The following is a 19,104-nucleotide window of genomic DNA, read 5'->3' on the forward strand; positions in this document are numbered from 1 at the left end:
ATGAGGTTGCCAGGACCTTTGGGAAACCAGAGATTTTCTTTCCTTAAAAAAAGGCAATTTAACCAAGCCCAGATGTGGAAACTGAAAGTGCCCCAAATGTCTACCAATCAGAATGTTTCTACATCCCAGAGATGAAGCGATAAAGGGACTGGCCAAGCTCCAGTACCAGTTCATGCTTTATCCAGAAACATTGCTGAAGCTAGCTGTCTTTTGGACAGGTTTGTAGCAACTGTAAAAGCCCCCCCCCCCAAATAATTGAGTTGTACTGCAACCAGTTTTTGTCCTTTTCTTAGCTGCCAAGACGGTTGAAGATTGTGAGAATTCCAGTCCTGAAAGTATTGACAAGCGCAGTTTCTGTGGATGTTCTTTATCTGGAATTCGGAGATTGGACAGAATTATTCTGAGTAATTGAATCGAAATCTTCACACAACCACATCATTGGATTGTCTTCACATTTCCCATGCCATTGCAGGGTCAATTAGGCCTGTTATTCTTCAGTTTGTTCAAACTGACCCCATCTCAACATGCGGTATTTCTTACCAAGCAACTCTACCACATGGCTTACAAGGAACGTCTGCAATTCAAAGCATCAAGGCTTGCTCTGGCCACAGTTGATTTAGAGATAGAGACACTCATGGCTCAATGGCTTCTCCCCACCATCTCAGTGCTTCAAAAAGCATATGCTTGATCCACTGTTGAAAGGCCATGGCACACCACCTTCCTCCTCGGCAATTTTTCCTGCTCCTGAATCCCAATTATGCCAACCATTCTCTCAATATACTCGATCACCTGTGACAAAGGAGGTCGTTAATGAAGATAATGCTTTAGAACATGTGAGGTCTGTGTGTTGTGCTGATCTGTCAAGGGAAGAAGGACATGACTCCTCTCATGCACTTGGTAGCCTGTTCTGTCATGTAGTTTTAAAAAGCGCTACCTCCAAATGCAAACCTAAGGCAGGCTGCTCTGGGAATAGGGCCATGAAAACCTGGAAAGGATATAGAAAGGCCAAGTACCTTACAAGGCTAAATGAAAGTGAGCCAGGGAAATCAACCAACCAAACAAAAAGTCCCACCTCTTATTTACTGTGTGGCTGATTATTATTCAGTATTATTTAAATACAGACTTTAAAAGGTGTAAAAATTATCAAATGACCCATTTTACAAAAAAAAAAAATGCATATAGTATTTGCCAGTTCTACCATTTTCTCTACTTGACCCATGTCAAAAAGTCATGTTTAATGTTTTAAAGTTGCAAAATTCATTACTAGCAAACTTTATACCTAGCATCTTAATGTAATTGCCTTATTTTGCTTTCTTCTTCATTGAATACTTAATAACTTTTATCCATGTTGACTTATATACCCTGACCTTCACTCAGCAGGAAATCCCTCAAATGATTTTTTTAACCAATTTAGTGAAATAACGGATTATATGACTGTCGTGTTTCATTCATGATTCGAATCAAGTTACTTTGAAATCGTTCTGTATGTATCAGGTGGTGAGATAGTTAATTGTGCTAACCTGGCCGATAAACACATGTGGGGTTAATTATAGGGCAGAGGGATAAATGGCTCAGTGAGCTTCACCTTTCTAGTTCTCGGGTCTCTTGCTTTGTGATGGTTGGACCGGGTGCAGCTGCCTTAGCCAGCTCCCTGCTTCAGCTGGCAAGGCTCACTCCCTATAACACATCCTCGAGGAGAAGCTGCACAGACCTACCCCGATGCAGCCCTGGGTGCTGGAGCAGCCGTGTGGAGACCCCTGCCAACGCTGAGTTGCTGCTTGCACGTTCACTGATTCAGCTTTCCTCCTGCAGTTGGCATCATTAAATGTGTTTTTTGAGATGAAGGAGAACTTTGTGGATTGGTGTAGGATATATGGGTTAATATTGGACTTATGAGATTGGGAAGCACTGGGTTGGGGTGTTTTCTTGATGTGCACTTAACCTTTACATAAAACTCTCTCTTGTACACGAGTTTCTGTGAATTTGTTTCTCTAAAGTACCCAAACTAACACAGGTGGTAAAAGAAAGACCTGTATAACCAAGTTAATGTTTTCATGTTTATCTCATTTCAGCTTTCAAAGTCTAGAAACAAAATCTCTGTTTTTTCCCTTTATCTCCTTTTATTTAAAATAATTTAAAATATATTTTCACACCCATTTTACTGGGAGCTAATACACAAACTTAAAAGTATATGGGATCAGGATATGCTTATATTTGTTTAAAATTTGATAGTTATAGAAAATAATTTTTGATATAGTTAATATATCCAGGAGCTCACCAAAGAAATATGTATATAAACAACTGAAATTAGATTTGATAATGGATCAGAATTTTCCTCATTTATAGTCAGAAGAAAAGCCGGTCTAGATGTTGGAACAGTTCTATAATTTGCGTCTTTACGTGTAGTCACTGACTTCAGTACTCCAGTTTATGTTGCCAGGATTTTATCTATAAAAGATATTCCCCTGAGCTCTCCACTCGGACTGTATTTTTCTTAATTATGTCTGGCTCTTGATTTCCGTGTGCTGTCTAAAGAAGGTATTGTAGTCCCAACCATGTAACCATCAATGATAAAATCCTGTTAGCCAATAAAAATTTGTCTATTATAAAACGAAATATTTTTAATATAAATCATATTAAGAGATTTATTTCAAATGTCAAGTTATTTAAAATAAATGCTTGTCATGTTTTATGCTAAATTACTCTTTAGCCCCAATGGCCTCTTCTGATAGACATAGTTTTTTTGGTTGTTGGTGGTTTTCTGTTGTTTTTCTCAGTAAGAAAGAGCCCTGGCGGCACTGGGAGCGAGGCTTTGGGCAAGATCTGTGGTTCAAAGCCACGGGGTGATCTGAGGGAGAAAGCTGAGGCTGTTTCCTCCTGGGAAGATTTACAGCCTCAGAAACCCTCCTGGGTCCTACAGGTCAGAATTGCCTCAGTGGCAGTGCATTTTGTTTGCAGGAATAGAAGTCACTGGGGGTGCAAAGACTTAGCCACTCAGCTACTAGGCCAAAAGTATGGCGATGGAACCCAACAGAGGTGCATGGGAAGGAAGGCCTGGAGAGCTGACTCTGGAAGGCCAGAGTCATAAAAACCCAATGGAGCCATTCTACTGTGCAACATATGGGATCGTCAGGAGCTGGAATCAACTGATGACAACTGGTATGTTTTTGTTTGTTTTAGTTTCCAAAGAAGTTGAGGTCACGGTTTCTGTAGTACAAGGATGCCTCATTTTATCGACACACCATTAACTTGACACATCATATGACACTTCTTGCCGTGCTTGTATATTTAAGTCTACCTTCTTAACAAGGTTCTGGTATGAACTGAGGACAATAGCTTTCGTGTGATCTAACCAACACTGAAAGAGCTCAGGTGGTTAAGAGTTTGGCTGCTAACCAAAAAGCCTTGAGGATAAAAGATTTAGTCTTCTTCTTCTTAAAAAAAATTATAGCCTTGGAAACACTTTTGGTCATTTCTACTGTTTTCTAAATGGTCACAAGGAGTTGTAATTCTCTTGGGCTTGCTTTTGGTTTAACCAACACTGAGTCCTATACTTTATTTAAAAAGAAGAGAAAAGAAAAGAAAGAAAAACTCCATTATTAAGGGAATTGATGGAAAATGTTTACATTTTCTGTGTGCCCATTATAATTTACCATTGTTCCATGTTATTTAAATATTTTCTAAAGTAATTTAAATGTAAAATAGAAGGACATATATTGAGTAATATAATGCAATGAAAGAACAGAGTACTAAAGTTTATTTCCTGGGGGACTAGTGAGAAATGACTAGATTGTAAGTCTTTCAACCAGAAAATAAAGGATTTCAGAATGATAGGAAAGTTTTAAGGAAATGATACAAGGTCCACAGATACCTCACATGGTACTAAATGATTCCTAAAATGCAGCATTTTTACATAATATGAAAAAGGTCAAGATTGTACATTTCATCAGTGGGTGTGGTGCAGTACTTTGATTTTCAATAACATACAACATTTGTGGCATTATGGTTATTTTAGGACTACTCAGCTATTGTACAAGGCAATAATCCAGTCTTTGCTCATCAGTATAAACTATGAGGACAAATCCTTTAAAATTCAGAATTAGTTCCATGCAGAAGAGTAAGGCAACAAATACGAACTAGGAGAAGCTGTAACAGGGAGCAGCCTGGAGTGTGACAGTGAAATGTTTTTCCAGAGTCAACTGGAAGGTGAGGAGGGTTGGAATTGCCGAGATGAAGAAAACAATCATTTATTTACCTAAGTTAACATACCTGCCTTAGTAAATGCTATATTAGTGAAAATTGATCATCTAGGTTCATAATTTCTTATGAAATGAGGACCCAAAAGGGAACAAGAATAATGCAAATGAAAAAATTCTGGTTTGCTTATACATAATATGTCACATTTTCAAATGTATTCACAATTGTGTTTTCTTGTTGCCATTTAAAAAATATGAGTCAATAGTAACACCTAAAAATTCACAGAAAAGTTCACACTTGGGCATACAAATGTACATATAACTTGTAGGACTCACAGTCAGTGCTTATGTCTCTAGTGCGAGCATGGGATGTGAGCTTCAATTTTGTCATCAATATTATTAAAGATTGCAAAGTAAGAACTTTATGGAAGATGACATTTTTAGGGAAGTGAATACCGAAATGAAGCAATGCAATGTCTTCAAACAGCATATATCCCTATTTTACGACGTGAGAAGTATATGTCATGCTAGAGTGTTTAGGATTTAGATAGACATTAAAAAATTCCCCCAATATAGTCTTGAATATGTTCTCAAATTAGAATTGTACGTTTTCCATTGGAGTGTTTCAAGACCTCTGAAGCTAATGAAAGTTTGTTGCATCACCCACACCAACTGGCCATGCTTTCCTTTCCATAATCTGCTATCTGTATGATTGGAGACCGTGGGTGGTGAAGAGGATGACCACGTGTTGCTACTCGTTACAAGGTTGGAGGAGAACGGCCCCTCCAAATCATCATAGGAAAAAGTCACGGTGATCTACTTAGCAAATCGCAGTTGTTGAACAAGCCTACTGTGGGCCTGATGGAGTTTGTCCTTCCAATGATCTGTTTTGATCATGCACTACCTCTTGAAATGTTTGGACATCTACCAATTCTTTTAGGCTATTTTCTATTTGTGTATGTCTCTCATCTTTTTGATGCTTCCTTTGAATATGCAGAGACCTGAAACTAGAAAACCACAAAGGAAAAATACGCTCAGTGTTTCTCAAGTTGAACAAAATGAGAATAAAAATTTAAGACCCGAGTAACAATATTTAAAAAATTCTCACTTGGTATGGAAAATAAATCTCCTAGCCTTATAATAATATAATTTGATATATAGACTTTAATTCAATTACCCCCAAATCACACATTGTTAAGATAGCAAAGAGCTACCTAGTTTTCCATCATGCTAATAGCTGCTACTGACGTCTCACCTCCTCCTTTGCTGATGAGGTGGGAGTTGCTCTAACTCTCACGCTGTCCGGTTTCACTGAAATATTCTTGATCTCTACCTAATTAGGTACTCACTATTTCCATACGCTATAGATTTACTGGTGATGGACCTTTTCATAATGCAGTACCTATTTATCCAAGTACTGCTTAAATGATTGTATTTTTTCCTTGATGATTTTCAAGGATGTTTTTTCAGAATGAATGTGTCTGAAAATGACCTGTAAGAAAGGAAGGATTTCTAGTGGTGCAGTGATTAAGGTCGTAAGTATGAACTGAAATACGGGTGGTTTGGACCCAGTAGCTACTTTGCAGGAGAGTGATCTGGCAATCTGCTTGTGTAAACATTAAAGCCTTGCAATCTCTCATTATGGGGCAGTTTTACCCTGTCCCATAGGGTCACTGTGAGTCGAATCATCTTGGTGATGTACAACATAACAGAGGAAAGAGACTAAGTGTCTTTGAATTGACTGGGTCCACAGGTCATCATTATTTAAATATTAAAGAAAACTTATTTAAGTGAAGGGAAATGTTATGTTCATAGTGTGGAGGGGTCAATATAATTAAAATGTCATTTCTTTTTATAACCTTTTAGAGTCTGGTTCAAGTCTGTTGCTCAGATAGTTAGCTGTGGAAGCTGATGAACAGGAAGCAGCATGCCAAACAAGAGGATCACAGACTGGTAGATACAAAGGTAAATGAATTGAGGTTAGCCAGATGAATCCAAGGTTGGCAGTGTGCTTACTGCTCCTGGATCAGCATGTGACAAATCAGGAGATTGATGAACCAGATACAGGATCTAGCAAAGGTCACAGGACAAAAGAGAATTTAGTCTGCTTAGGATCTACCTCTTAACCAAAAGGATGTCTCCTTCAACAGAAACCTGATTGAGAGTTTGGACTCCATCCTTACCATCACCCAAGTGTCTAGAGCAGTGGTTCTCAACATTCCTAATGCTGTGACCCTTTCATACAGTTCCTCATGTTGTGGTGACCACCAGCCATAAAATTATTTCCGTTGCTATTTCCTAACTGTCATTTTGCTAGTTTTGAGTTGTAATGTACCGGTAAATATTTGATATGTAGGACGTATTTTCATTGTTTCAAATTGAACATAATTAAAGCATAGTGATTAATTACAAAGCAATATATACTTATATATTGTGAAATATTTATTTCTAATTAAAAATAAATGAAAATTTGTCTTGAAGCATGGTGTAGCATGGGTAATTCTTCACACTGGGTACTCATATGTGGGTATATCTTCATGTGGGTGGACCTGCTGGAGATGGATAGAGGAGTGGTGTCTCCGTTCCTAAGACCATCAGAAATATGCTTTCTGATGATCTTGGGTGACCCCTCTGAAAGGGTCGTTAGATCCCCAACGGGGTCATTACCCACAGGTTGAGAACCCCTGGTCTAGTGGATGTAAAGGTAGCCATCACAGACCACCCCTTATTAATCTGACAGAACTGTTTAACCATACTTAATCTCCATACAAAGACAATAATAAAGTCATACTTGTACCTAACTTGATACAACTAAAACAAGTACAATGAAAAATGTACTAAGCATATTTTCATCTTATACTTAATAAGTAAACAAAACAAAAGTATTTGCTGCATGCATATGAAAAGGAGGTAATTATAATAAGTATTCATTTCTGCAGCTGGTTTTGTAGATATAGTTGATATTTAGAATTGCCTTCTTTCAATACCTATTCCACATTTCCTTGAGCATTGGTAAGGAGATCGTGGTCAGAGATTTAACTCTGCTTTAGTCAGAATCTCCAAGCTACCACATCACTTGAGAGAGGGAGTATTGCTTGCGGCTCTGGAATGGCAAGTTCTATTTAATGGCTAGAGAGAGTGATGCAGGCCTCCAAGATCCAGCCCAGGGTTGATCTAGCAATGGATTGGAGAGCCCTTTTAGGAGATGCTGAGTCCCCGCCACCAGACACATCCAGCAGCTCCTTAGGTGTATACTGCATTTCTTCCTAGGTCACCTTCTGGAGTTCATATTTATAGATTCACTGTGACTTAACTAGTTAGAGCTCTGTAAGGTTTCTGGGATGGTTTGCTTCTCAATGCTGAAAGAATGCATGCAGCAGAAGCACGTTTGTAATCCAAGTAACTTTTATGAGGGAAAGGTAAATTTCAGATATGACAGTCGCAGCAAGTACATGGTGTCCCTCAAAAGCATGTACCATGCAAGAGCTCCCGACTGCAGATGGTCACTTTGGGAGGGCATGCAAACCCATGTGAAAGGACTACTGAGAACAGAAGCATGGAGCCAAGAGAGTGGAGCCAGAGAGAGAGGAGGTTCTTATGGGAGAGATCCCACTATCTGACCTTCAAGAAAGTGTCTGAAAAAGAGGAAGCGTTGCCTCCCCCCAGTCTTCTATTTATCCCCCCTATAGCCACTGACTGTGGGAGTGGGGGGGTGAGGGGAGTCCCTTGTTAAGTGTATCAATCAATGTTAGTGGCTGAGCTCAGGGGCACATGTGTGGTATAATGTCATTGGTGAATGTAGATGTGCTCAGGTTGAACGCCACCTGGGACAAGCTGACTTGGGTCTGAGCATGCTCAGCTTTGGATTTCCCCATAAGTCTCTAATGTGTTCCTGATTTCTTCGCAACAGCTTTATTGCGGCATGGGCAGCTAATTTTCATTTGGCATAGGCATTTAATGGAGATAGCCCTCTTTATCCCTGATCTGTCCGTCATTCCTGGCTAAAGAAGTATGGATCCAAATCACTGAGGGGCGACGGGCACAGATAGTCCTTCTGGCTACTTCCTGTTGACAGATGGACACGAGGAGGGGCTTTGGGTCCATATCCTTCCTGTTCTCTTAGGAGGGTTTGTCATCACTTCAGAGCCCATGGTGAATGGGGTGAGGTGATCCAGGGCAATCTTGCCTCAGTGGCATTGAAAACCTGATGGCTTCTGGGAGAGACAAAGACCAGAGCTATGGGATGTCAATGCTCATTGACATGTGGGTTAGTCTCACATTGGAAGATTCCCAAGGAAATCTCAAGAGCTGTTAACACTGGACTGACAGGTATAGCCTGCAAGTTTATCTTAAACACAGGAATTAGGTGAAAGCGTTTATGAACTTAAAGACTGTTGTGGATTTGGCTTAAGCTCTTATCTGTCTCAGGGAGCCCACAAAACACCATCTTCAGACAGTCTAATGGCTCACGTATTTACTGATCTTGCTCCGTTTGATCCGAGTCCAAGGGAGTCAGTTCCAATGGTTGCCACAGCTTTTCCAGTGAACGGTGGATACATGCACCCTGTCCTGGAAATTTAACGGCAGTAGGGATTGATAAAATGACTGGGAAAGGACCTTTCCAGACTGGCTGAAGTGGGGAATCGGGTTTTTAGAAGAACTAGGTCTTTAGAAAGGCACAAAATGGGTAATCTTTCTTCCCCTTGGTCCTGGAAAAATCCATCTTGATGGAATGCCTCTGGGTATTGGGCTACTCGTTTGAAATAAGAACACTTTGGCATCTACAGCGGCTCTGTTCTGAGGAAAGACCATCCATATAAAACGTTTTAGGGGCTTACACACATAGGGTGCCAAGGGACAATTCTGAGAGTGAGGTCCTGGCAACGCATCTTTCCAGTTTTTCTAAGTTTCTTGTGTTAGTTTCCTGAGGGTTCGTTTTAAGTGTTGGTTAATTCTACTTGCCCTGAGGATTGCAGTCTCCAGGCACAGTGGAGATGATAAGTTATTCCTAAGTTTTAAGCTACTGCTTGGAGTCTGAGAAAGAAGGTTAGGAAAGAGTAGACAGGACCAAGTAGGAAAAAAATGTACTGGCCTACCTGCCAACATCCATGCACAAACAGGATTCCAGACCAGGAACAGCTACCCTTTGCTGCCTGACCATCGGCTGGACTGATTTCAGTCTAGTTAGCAGTTGCAGACTCACCAGCAGACCACTCTCCTCCTTGGTTTTCCCCATAGGACAGAGTGCCCCCTGTAGCCAGTGTGTTTATGGTGATAGCATGGACCTCGAGGAGGCCTGTTTCTGTTAGGGCAGTTCTTTTCCCAGTGGCCCAAATGCCAACACACCCGGCACTTTGTACCTTGTTCAGGGGTCTTTGAAGCTTGGGAGGCAGTAGACAGGCACTGATTAGTTTTGGAAGTCAATGCCTATCATGCCTAACATTTTCCCTTTTTCCTGAGCCTGACCTCTTGTGTCCTATTGTAAAAGGTTCCGTTGACAATAGTAACCATCTCTTCTAGAGCAGCTCCTCCAGGCTCTTGCACTGAGTTCTGGAGCCTCTGCCTTTCATATGAGTCTACCAAACATCACATTGGTAGTGTTGGAGGAAATTATGCTAAGCGAAGTAAACCAAGCACAAAAGGACAAATACAATATGAGTCCATTGAGGTAAGCTTAAAAAAGCACAAGGGGTAGAGGGGAAAAGCTACTAAATGCATAAATTCCTGGACGAGGTCCGGGGACTCTGGCAGGTGTCAGATACAACCCAGGGATACATATGGCAGCCAACTCAGAAGGAGGGGAAAATGAAAAATAGAGAGGACATGGGTAAGAGGGGGAACAGGGCACTAACCTACCCATAGGGAGGGTATTGTTTACGTCTCTACAGGAAAGGGAGAGAGGGACTAGACCTTAGCCTGGTGTACCAAGACAAAGGCAACATACCAGCATGAAATAGCAAACTAACAGATTCTAGTTACATGGACCTCCTCCCCAGAAGAATGTACTACACAGGATGTCACTGAAGATACAGCCCAGGGAGAGGAGCGGGTCACTCAGAACATATGGGAAACAAACTAAGGGGGAAGGAGAAAGAGAGAGAATGAGTGGATTGTATCCTGGCCCACCAGGCCCCGAGGATGATATTCTTGCTTAGAGCAGCCAATGCACAGAGAGGACTGTAGGGCCGGCCCCACCATGAGACACAACATCCCCTCACTGACCCATAGCACTATGTGGGACAGCACTGGAGTCAGTGCGGAAATTGTACCTGGTCTGACTCCGCCCCACTGGGGTGAAACACAACGGGAGCACAATAGAGCAGCAAGGGGAGCAAAGAAATGGAGTACTTGAGGAAGCCCCCAAATAGACTTCAGGGGCAGAGCTTGGCACACCTCATCAGACTCTGGATCAGAATATTTTCATAAGGGTCAACGGGCAGACCCAAAACTATTTATAGGCTTCCCCCCCGCCCCCCTTTCTCATGTCTATAAAACAAGATAAATGATCCCAAGGAGAAAACAATGGGGTCAATGATTTCAGGGAACATGGGAGAGGGGCAGGTGGAGGAAAGGTAGGGGGAGCCAACAAACTCAGAGACAAAGGAACAACAAGTGCCTGGTGTGGTTTCATCAAGTTCAATGTAGCTGAGGGGAATTACTGAGAATGAAGGTCAAACATGATAGTGGGATAGGGGGAAAGTAAAAGGAAATCGAGGAAAGACCAGGAGGCAAAAGACATTTATAGAGCTATAAACATAGGCATGTAAAATGTAAATATATTAGTATATTTATAGGAATATGGGTCTATGTACATATATTTATATGCTAAGTATTAAGGTAGCAGACAGATGTGGGCCCTACTCTTAAGTACTCCCTTAATGCAAGAACACTTTGTTCTAATAACCTAGCATTCTGTGATGCTCAACTTCCTGACATGATCACTGTAAAAAAAAAAAAAGATGCATAAGCAAATGTGGTGAAGAAAGCTAATGGTGCCCAGTTTTCAAAAGACAGGGTCTGGGTTCTTAAAGTTAAACAAGTGACCATCTAACGGAAGTAACAAAGTCTACATGGAAGAAGCACACCAACTTGTGTGATCATGAGGTATTGATAGGATCAGGTATCGGGCATCAGAAGACCCAACACAAACCATGTCAATGTGAATGAGAGGTGGTGGTGGTGGAGTTAAGATCCAAAGCCCATCTGTAAACAATTGGACATCCCCTCATAGAAGGTTTACAAGGAAGGGATGAACCAGCCAGTGTGCAGTACAGCACCAGTGGATGAAACACACAACATTCCCACCTCGCACTATCATGCCCCTTACACTACCTTACAAACCTGGCTAGCTCAGAGCATGTACAGATAAGAGGTCTCACTGACACACAGAATCCAGGAAAGGTAAACCCCTGAGGTACAATAATGGGATTAGCTATACCATGAGGGTAAGGGGAAGGTGGGGAGAAAAAGGGGAACAGATCACAATGATTGACATATAGCCCCCTCCCCTAACCATGGTGACAACAGAAACATGGGTGAAGTGAGACAGTGGATGGTGTAAAATATGAAAATAATAATAATTTATAATTTATCAAGGGTTCATGAGGGTTGGGTGGTGGCAGAGAGAGGGGAAAAATGAGAAGCCGATTTTAAAGTCTCAAGTAGAAAGAAAATGTTTTAAAATGATGATTGCAAAGTATGTACAAATGTGCTTGACCCAATGGATGTCTGGATTGTTATAAGAGCTGTAAGAACCCCCCATAAAATCATTTATTAAAATTAAAAAAGAAGAAGTTTCTTGAGTGGTCTTGCAACGGACAGGATTAGCAATTGTTTAGTGACCTCAATTCCAAATTCCTTTCGGCCAATGCTTGGCAAAAGGGAAAACAACGATCAACCACCAAAAACAAAACAGAGCTGACCTCAAAAAATGAAGGCATTCCCTTGCACCCAGCTTATCTATAAACTGGAGGAAAGATGCGTATGAATCCAGTCCCCAGGAACACGTGGTTGGACCAAAGCATGGAGCAAGAGACGCCATCTTGGAGTGAGTCAGCAGAGGGTCACCTGTCGGCTGTCCTGACAAGTGGCAGAAAGGTCAGGGGGTCGAGAGAGGAGAAAACGTGTTGGGGAGTGGGTGCACACCTCCAGAGAGACTAACAGAGTACACGTCCCGGGCAAGCAGCAGTTGGATACAAGGAAGGCAGCAACAGTGGACGTGAAATGTGCCAGGAAGGGGAAGGAAGGGGGCAGGGGGCACCAGTGCAGCGTCCGCACTGGGAGGCTTTAATTACTTAAGGAAGTGGAAGTAGCAAACATGGAAGCAGGAATCACGTTCAAGAGCAGGAAGGCAGCCACGTGGGAATGGTGGGGATGCAGGGCTGCAGCAGCCAACCTGTCAGAGCACATGGTTGCTGACGTGGACATGGGGGCCCTGGTACAGTGGGCTCTGATTCACGGCAACTCCACAGGACAAGGTCGAATGGTCCCATTGACCTGCAGATCCACAGCCGAGTACCAGAGCAGAAGGCCCTAACTCCCTCCCACAAAGGTGCTAGGTGGCGAAAAGCGAAGTCCGAAAGAAAGGCGTGCACATGCAAAGTGAGGCCGAGAGACTGGTACCAGGCTCAGCCACAGGAAGGCTTTGTCCCGATCCTGGCTGACCTCATAGGTGGATTCCAGAGTTGTACCTGAGTCACAGAGCCCCAAACGTTAGGTTTCTGGGATAGTTAACTCGGCTCTTGCTTCTCCATGCTGAAAGAATTCACGCGGCAGAACCATTTTAGCAATCCAAGTAACTTTTAGGACGGAAAGGGACGTTTCCGGTAGTGCAGTCTCAGCAAGTGCAGGCTCTCCGGGAAAGCCTGCAAGACGGCGCGGGAACCAGCAAGGAGAGTTCATGGCTGCTTCAGCAGAGACCACAGGAAAGGAGTCCTGGAACAGGAGGTCGGAAAAAGGGGGGAGGAGGGGGAAGGGGGTGAGAGAGAGAGAGAGAGAGAGAGAGAGAGAGAGAGAGAGAGAGAGAGAGAGAGAGAGAGAGAGAGAGAGAGAGAGAGAGAGAGAGAGAGAATGAATGAGCCCAATCTTAGTGGCTGAGTTCAGTCGCATGTGCGTGATGTAAAGTCCCCAGTGAGTGTGGGTGTGTCCAGGTTGATCTCCACCTGGGCCTGGGTGACCTGGGTCTGAGCATGCTCAGCTCTGGAGTCTCCCTTAAGCTTAGGTGTCTAAAGTGTGCCTGGTTTCTTCGCAACCCCTTTATCGTGGCATGAGCAGCTAATTCTCATTTAGCACGGGCATTTGGTGGAGACAACCCCTTTTATCCCTAATCTACCAATCTGTCAGTTCTACAGGCAACAATGGGTAAGGACGGCGTTTTTGTGTCTCAGATAATGCCCCAGATATCGTATCTATAGCACCCCAGGTGCCATATCAGTATGCGTAGTTGACCGAATGTCCCCAAGTGTGGGTGTGAGAGATACAGTTTTACTGCGAGTGGATTAATCTCTTCAGATGGGAGGTGGTGCCGGTGACTGGAGCGGCTCAATGGAATGTAGAGTTCAAGGCCTCCATGATCTGTATTATCAGCCCATATATCCCCTTCTCAAGTTTCACTGTCCCATTTCTTTCCTGCCAGCCCTCTCACGTTAACATCAGACACCTTTCCAGTTTGAGAATTAACTTGGACTTGGGATCCAGCGACTCATACAGTGCGACTCTGGGGTTTGTGACACCTGTCCTCTTACTAGAGAGAAGGCTATCTTTCATGGCACAAGTGAAAGCTTTTAGACATTCAACCCGGCCTTCGGAAGGTTTGACTTTATCTCTTCCCTTTACCAGTTTGTCTAATGTAAGTGGTACCGATCAACCAGATTCCTTACACTCCTCATTCTGACACTATTGTAGAAAGATATCAATATCCTCACTTCTCCCCAATGCGCCAGCTATCAGTGTTGTTATTTTTGGTTATTAGTGTTGCCATTTCGTGCTACGAATTAATAGTCCCCTTAACGGTGCCCTCTTTACTAATTTAAGTGAAAGACTAATTCAAACTTACAGAGACAGATGTGGCATTCTCAATGCCTTTAGGCCTAACTAAACCTGAGCATCAATTTAGACTACTCATCTTTATGGTTTTGATATTCCAGAACCTCTCCCGGTACCAAATGTGTTAGGTTGGGTTCTCTAGAGATGCAAAACCAGTGATGCTCATATGTGTATATCTCAAGAAAGGACACAGTTGTGAAAGTTGGTAAGTACAGCTTGGCTCAAGTTCATTGGTCAGATGGAAGCTGAAGGCTTCTCTTAGTTGTGTAGCTGCAGGAGCTGATGAAAAGGAAGCAGGGTGAGGAAGCAGAAGGGCCACAGACTGGTGGAGCTAAAGGTGAATGAATGCGAGTTTGGGTAATTGAATCCAAGGTGGACTATCTGCTGACTGTCCCTAGGATTGCCAGGTGGCACAAGAGACTGATGAACCAGACACAAGATCCAGTTCCAGCAGAAGGCGAAAGGGCAAAAGAGAATTCAGGTCTGCTAGGATCTCTCTTATATAAAAGGTTCTTACCCCCAAGGAGGTGTCATCAGGTGATGATCTGATCCTACCTTCACCTAGGAGTGTCTAGTGGACATCAACTACCCATGACACTGGAATGCATGCCTCATTTAGTAGGCATACTTGACTCTCAGGTGTGCTAATTATACGTCTTGGAGTTTATCTTACATTCTTACTCCATCTCCCACCTCCTAAAAATATTAGTATGTTCTTTCCACTCTGCCTCCTATATTCGCATCTAGCTCCCGGGTCTTTTCTTAATCATGGGTTTTATAATTTCATATTTCTCCCCTGGAATATTGCTGTCCCCTACCATTGAGTCTCCTTGCACGCAAGCAAGCATCTATACCCAGGCCTTGCCCATCATCCCAAAAGACAATTTGAGCACAATATTATGCTGCTTATGCACTTTCGACAGTTTTCTGACACCCAGAGACATCAAACAATTTGCACTCAGGAAATCAAGCACTTGCAATGCCCTTCTTTAGAAGCATTTGCTCTTTTGTTCTTGCCGTCTACAAGGAACATGACCTCTGCACTATATGCCCAGGAAGACAATTAGCTTTAGGACCCAAATACTACTTCTTCAATAACGTTTATTCAACCCCCCAACTCTTTCCCACATACACACTATTCTGTCTTCATTGTGTTGCAGTTGTTAGTTCGTAACTCTTCATCTGTTCTAGATTACATATCATTCATCTTTTTTCCTCAACATCTGATATAGAAACTAATAATAATAATAATTTTAGAAAAACAGACTTGAAAAGGCAAATATTTTCTGGTTTTGATGTGGCCGACTTCCTTAAGGTATTATTTGGGCACAGTGTCATGCATTTCATGGTGAATACAGTCCTTTTAAAAAAGAGCCAGTTCCTTAGCAGTTGTTTACAGCTCTCTCGGAGAAAAACAGAATGAGTTTTTAAAGTAAAATGATTGGAAAGTTCACTGAACCTTCTATTTAATCCTTTCAATTCTGAAAAAAAAAAAAAGAGAGAGGCTTGTAGAGAGGCAGCTACTTGGTAAAATTCCAACACATTCTTACAAATCACAAATTAATTTCTAAATTTCCATTCAAAGATTAATTTGCTTTTTTCACATATGAAAACTCATAAAGTCGGGTTCTATTGATTTAGAATTTATGCTGGGATTTCTTCTTTTTCTAATGTTTCCTGAGGTGTTTGGCAGATATCAGTGAATGCTTTCTCGCCTCTTCTTTTTTTGCCTTCTAAGTAAGGGCTTCTCAGCTCAATGTTATACCTTAGATTTCAAGTTTTATTTCACCTATTTGGGGATGTTTCAGTAGATAAAACATATTTTTAAACACATTTTGGATCTTTCTGACTTTTATTTTTTTCATTCATAGACAATATTTGTTCCATCTTCCATTATCTCCTGTCATATTCCCAACCCTTTTCCCTCAACCCTTGTCTCAAGTGACACAGTCTACTTAAAATATTCCCTCTTCCTTCATCCTTCCAATTAGTTCTAACTCCCTCTCAAGTTCCCAAGAGTGATGGTTAGTGACTTCTCACATTGCACTTTGTATTGTAACTATATGAATTTTATCCTACCTCTTTCCTCATGGAGGTGGTATATTTTCTGGGAAGAATAACCATGTCCCATTCATCTCCCAAACTCTACGATGCAATCTGAAAGTCTTAAACATCATAACCACACAATAATTGCTTTTGAAATTGAAGTGAATGAAAATATATTCAGACAGCTTTGTGTTCATTATGTCTTGACAAAATGAGTATTATAAATTTATATTAACAGTAAGTAATAGAGCCAGAACTTGAATGAAGAATGTTTCTTGCACTTAATATGCCTATATTTTGTTGTTTCCACATCAAACAGAGTTTGTAATACAAAGTTGTTGGTCCAGCTGTGTAATTTATGTCTTATCACTAAAGCATAAAATTGCCTGAATATGCAACATTTTCTTCCTGACAGAGTGCAGAAAAAATTGGTTTCAAATAATAGGAATATATATCTATATAGAAATACTCTTTGTATTAGTTTCTTGTGATCATATTATCTATTTTATATCTTAATTCTCTAAGGATACATAGATATAGAAGTATATAGATAAAAATCACTTACTATATTCTATGGGATAGACTGAACTGGATTTGAAAAATTGGTCTAAAATTTCTCAAAGAGTCCTTACTGACTCAAAAGTAGCAAATATATATATATTTTTTTACCAAGAATAGGGAATTTCTGTTAGTCTGGAAGGGTAGATCAAAACTTAGGCTAAATTTTTGAGCTTCAATGAATAGAAAGATGTGAGGAAACTGCAAATATCAAAATCTCATTGTTTTTATTTGAGTATTCAGACAGAGTAAATAGTTAACATTAAGTTAGTATGTCCTCAGTTAAAATAACCTCTTCTTCTAATTGAAAGTATTCTTTTCTGGGGGAAGGGGCGTCAAAAAAGGGAGAAAGAACTGATTGAAGCATGAGGTAGCACTGAGTTCTCCTTCTGCATGGTGGGATACACCAGAACTTATTTTTCATTAATGGCTAGAATTTTTCTAAGGAAAGGATGAGCAAAAGGTCTCTTTTGCAATGGCTTTTAACAGAAATTTAATAGCAGCTTAGTCCTGGGGTATCTGAAATTCTCCGTTTGTAGTTGAGTTCATTTGGTTTTACCATCTGCGGTGTGACCACCGCCTCCTTTTGGAGAGCTCCTTTTAACTCTGCAGCCTGTCATCCAGAACAACATCAGGAACTGCTTTCCCTGGGAGAACCTGCTTAGCTTCAGACATTTGTAGAGACATACATTTGTGGCAGGATACAGCGACTATCACTCAAATGAACTAAGGAACTTTGCCTGATGATCAGACAGAAAAAGGATTAAACTGAAATGAGAAATGCCAACAATGTTGGCCTTCAGTCTGTGGAATTTTGTTGCCATCTATGAGGGCCAATGCCAACGGCAATTCCAATGCCAATGTCATTATTGGTGAGTGCTGGCTCCATGGGTGACCTGGAGGAGTACTATCTCCTGCTTCTGCACTAGAAAGATCTCAGACCTACTTCAGCAAATAAGCTTTCCCTTGCAAACAAGTTGGTCCATTGCAAATAATAAAAGCAGCGCTATAAAGTTCATTTATCTGGATTATTGAAATGCTGGTGAGAATACATTGAGGAAAATGAGGAAATTTTATTATGGGGGGTCTCTTTTTAAATGGTTCATTTAAGCTTTGTTTTCTCTACCTTAAAACTACTCTACTACAAGTAAAAATTCTACAAAACCCACTACTTCTAGTCAATTCTGACTCATAGTGAACCTTTTGGTCCAAGTAAAATTGCTTCTTTGGGTTTCTGAGGCTTTCCATCTTTATGAGAGCAGAAAGCCTTATCTTTCTGTTTGAGTGTAGCTGGGGGATTCAAACTGCTGACATTGTGGCTAGCACCCCAACATGTAACCAAACAAGATACCAGGGCTTCTTTACCAAGATAGTAGAAGAAAACATACTTGTCTGTCCTTGGCCCTTTAACACACTTTGTGATGATGGGTAGAAGCTGTTGGGACTAACAGGAAAGACTCTGAAAGCCAAGCGATATGGGTTTAAGTAAAAATTCTAATTTTTTTAAATTTTTTTTTTTAACAATTTATTGGGGCTGATACAATTCTTTTCACAGTTCATACATATACATACATCAATTGTATAATTTAACAGACTTTGGAGGAGCTAATCAATATTATCAATTCAGAATTTTTCCATCTATAAAAAAAGGATGCAAATAAGAGGACAATTCATACCTTATGATACATACTGTGAAATAATCATCTTGATATTTTTGAGAACTATAGTAGGTACGAGTTTAATTTTTTTGCAAATAATTTAATTTAATATCTCAGAGGGGACTTCATTATTAACTCCATTATTTAATATGTCTGAGGGGATTCTATTTCTGAAGGCACTCTTGAAATCAAGAGCAATCAAGTAAGTAGTCATGCCCAGCAATAGCCAGTAGACAGCTAGGTAGTCTGGGTGGGGAGTAGCACTTAGTCACTCTGAAAAACTGCTTTTTTAACAGGTATCTAAAAAGTGGTTCATAGTATTGTTAAAATCCTCAGTAGCTGATACACTCAATATACAGTGAATGGCTATCCCGTAGTACATTACTCCAAAGTCATTCATGTTTAGTATGGGTAAGTGGTTTGGTACCTGACAGGGAGCTACCAGAGGTTCAGGACAGATTCAGAAGAGGCTATGGAACAAGGAATATCAGAGAATATCAAAAAGATGTTTACTTGTGGTTTATTGACTATGCTAAGGCATTTGACTATATGGATCATAACAAGCTATGGATAACCTTGAGAAGAACACTCCACTGTACTCA

At 41.0% G+C, this 19,104-nt stretch overlaps 1 pseudogene; it reads left to right on the forward strand.

The window, feature by feature from the left end:
- LOC142449153 (cyclin-I pseudogene) lies at window positions 1-688 on the forward strand (annotated as a pseudogene).
- Window positions 689-19,104: the final 18,416 nt, after the last annotated feature.

Source organism: Tenrec ecaudatus, chromosome 5 (genome assembly GCF_050624435.1).
Source record: "Tenrec ecaudatus isolate mTenEca1 chromosome 5, mTenEca1.hap1, whole genome shotgun sequence".
NCBI lineage: Eukaryota > Metazoa > Chordata > Mammalia > Afrosoricida > Tenrecidae > Tenrec > Tenrec ecaudatus.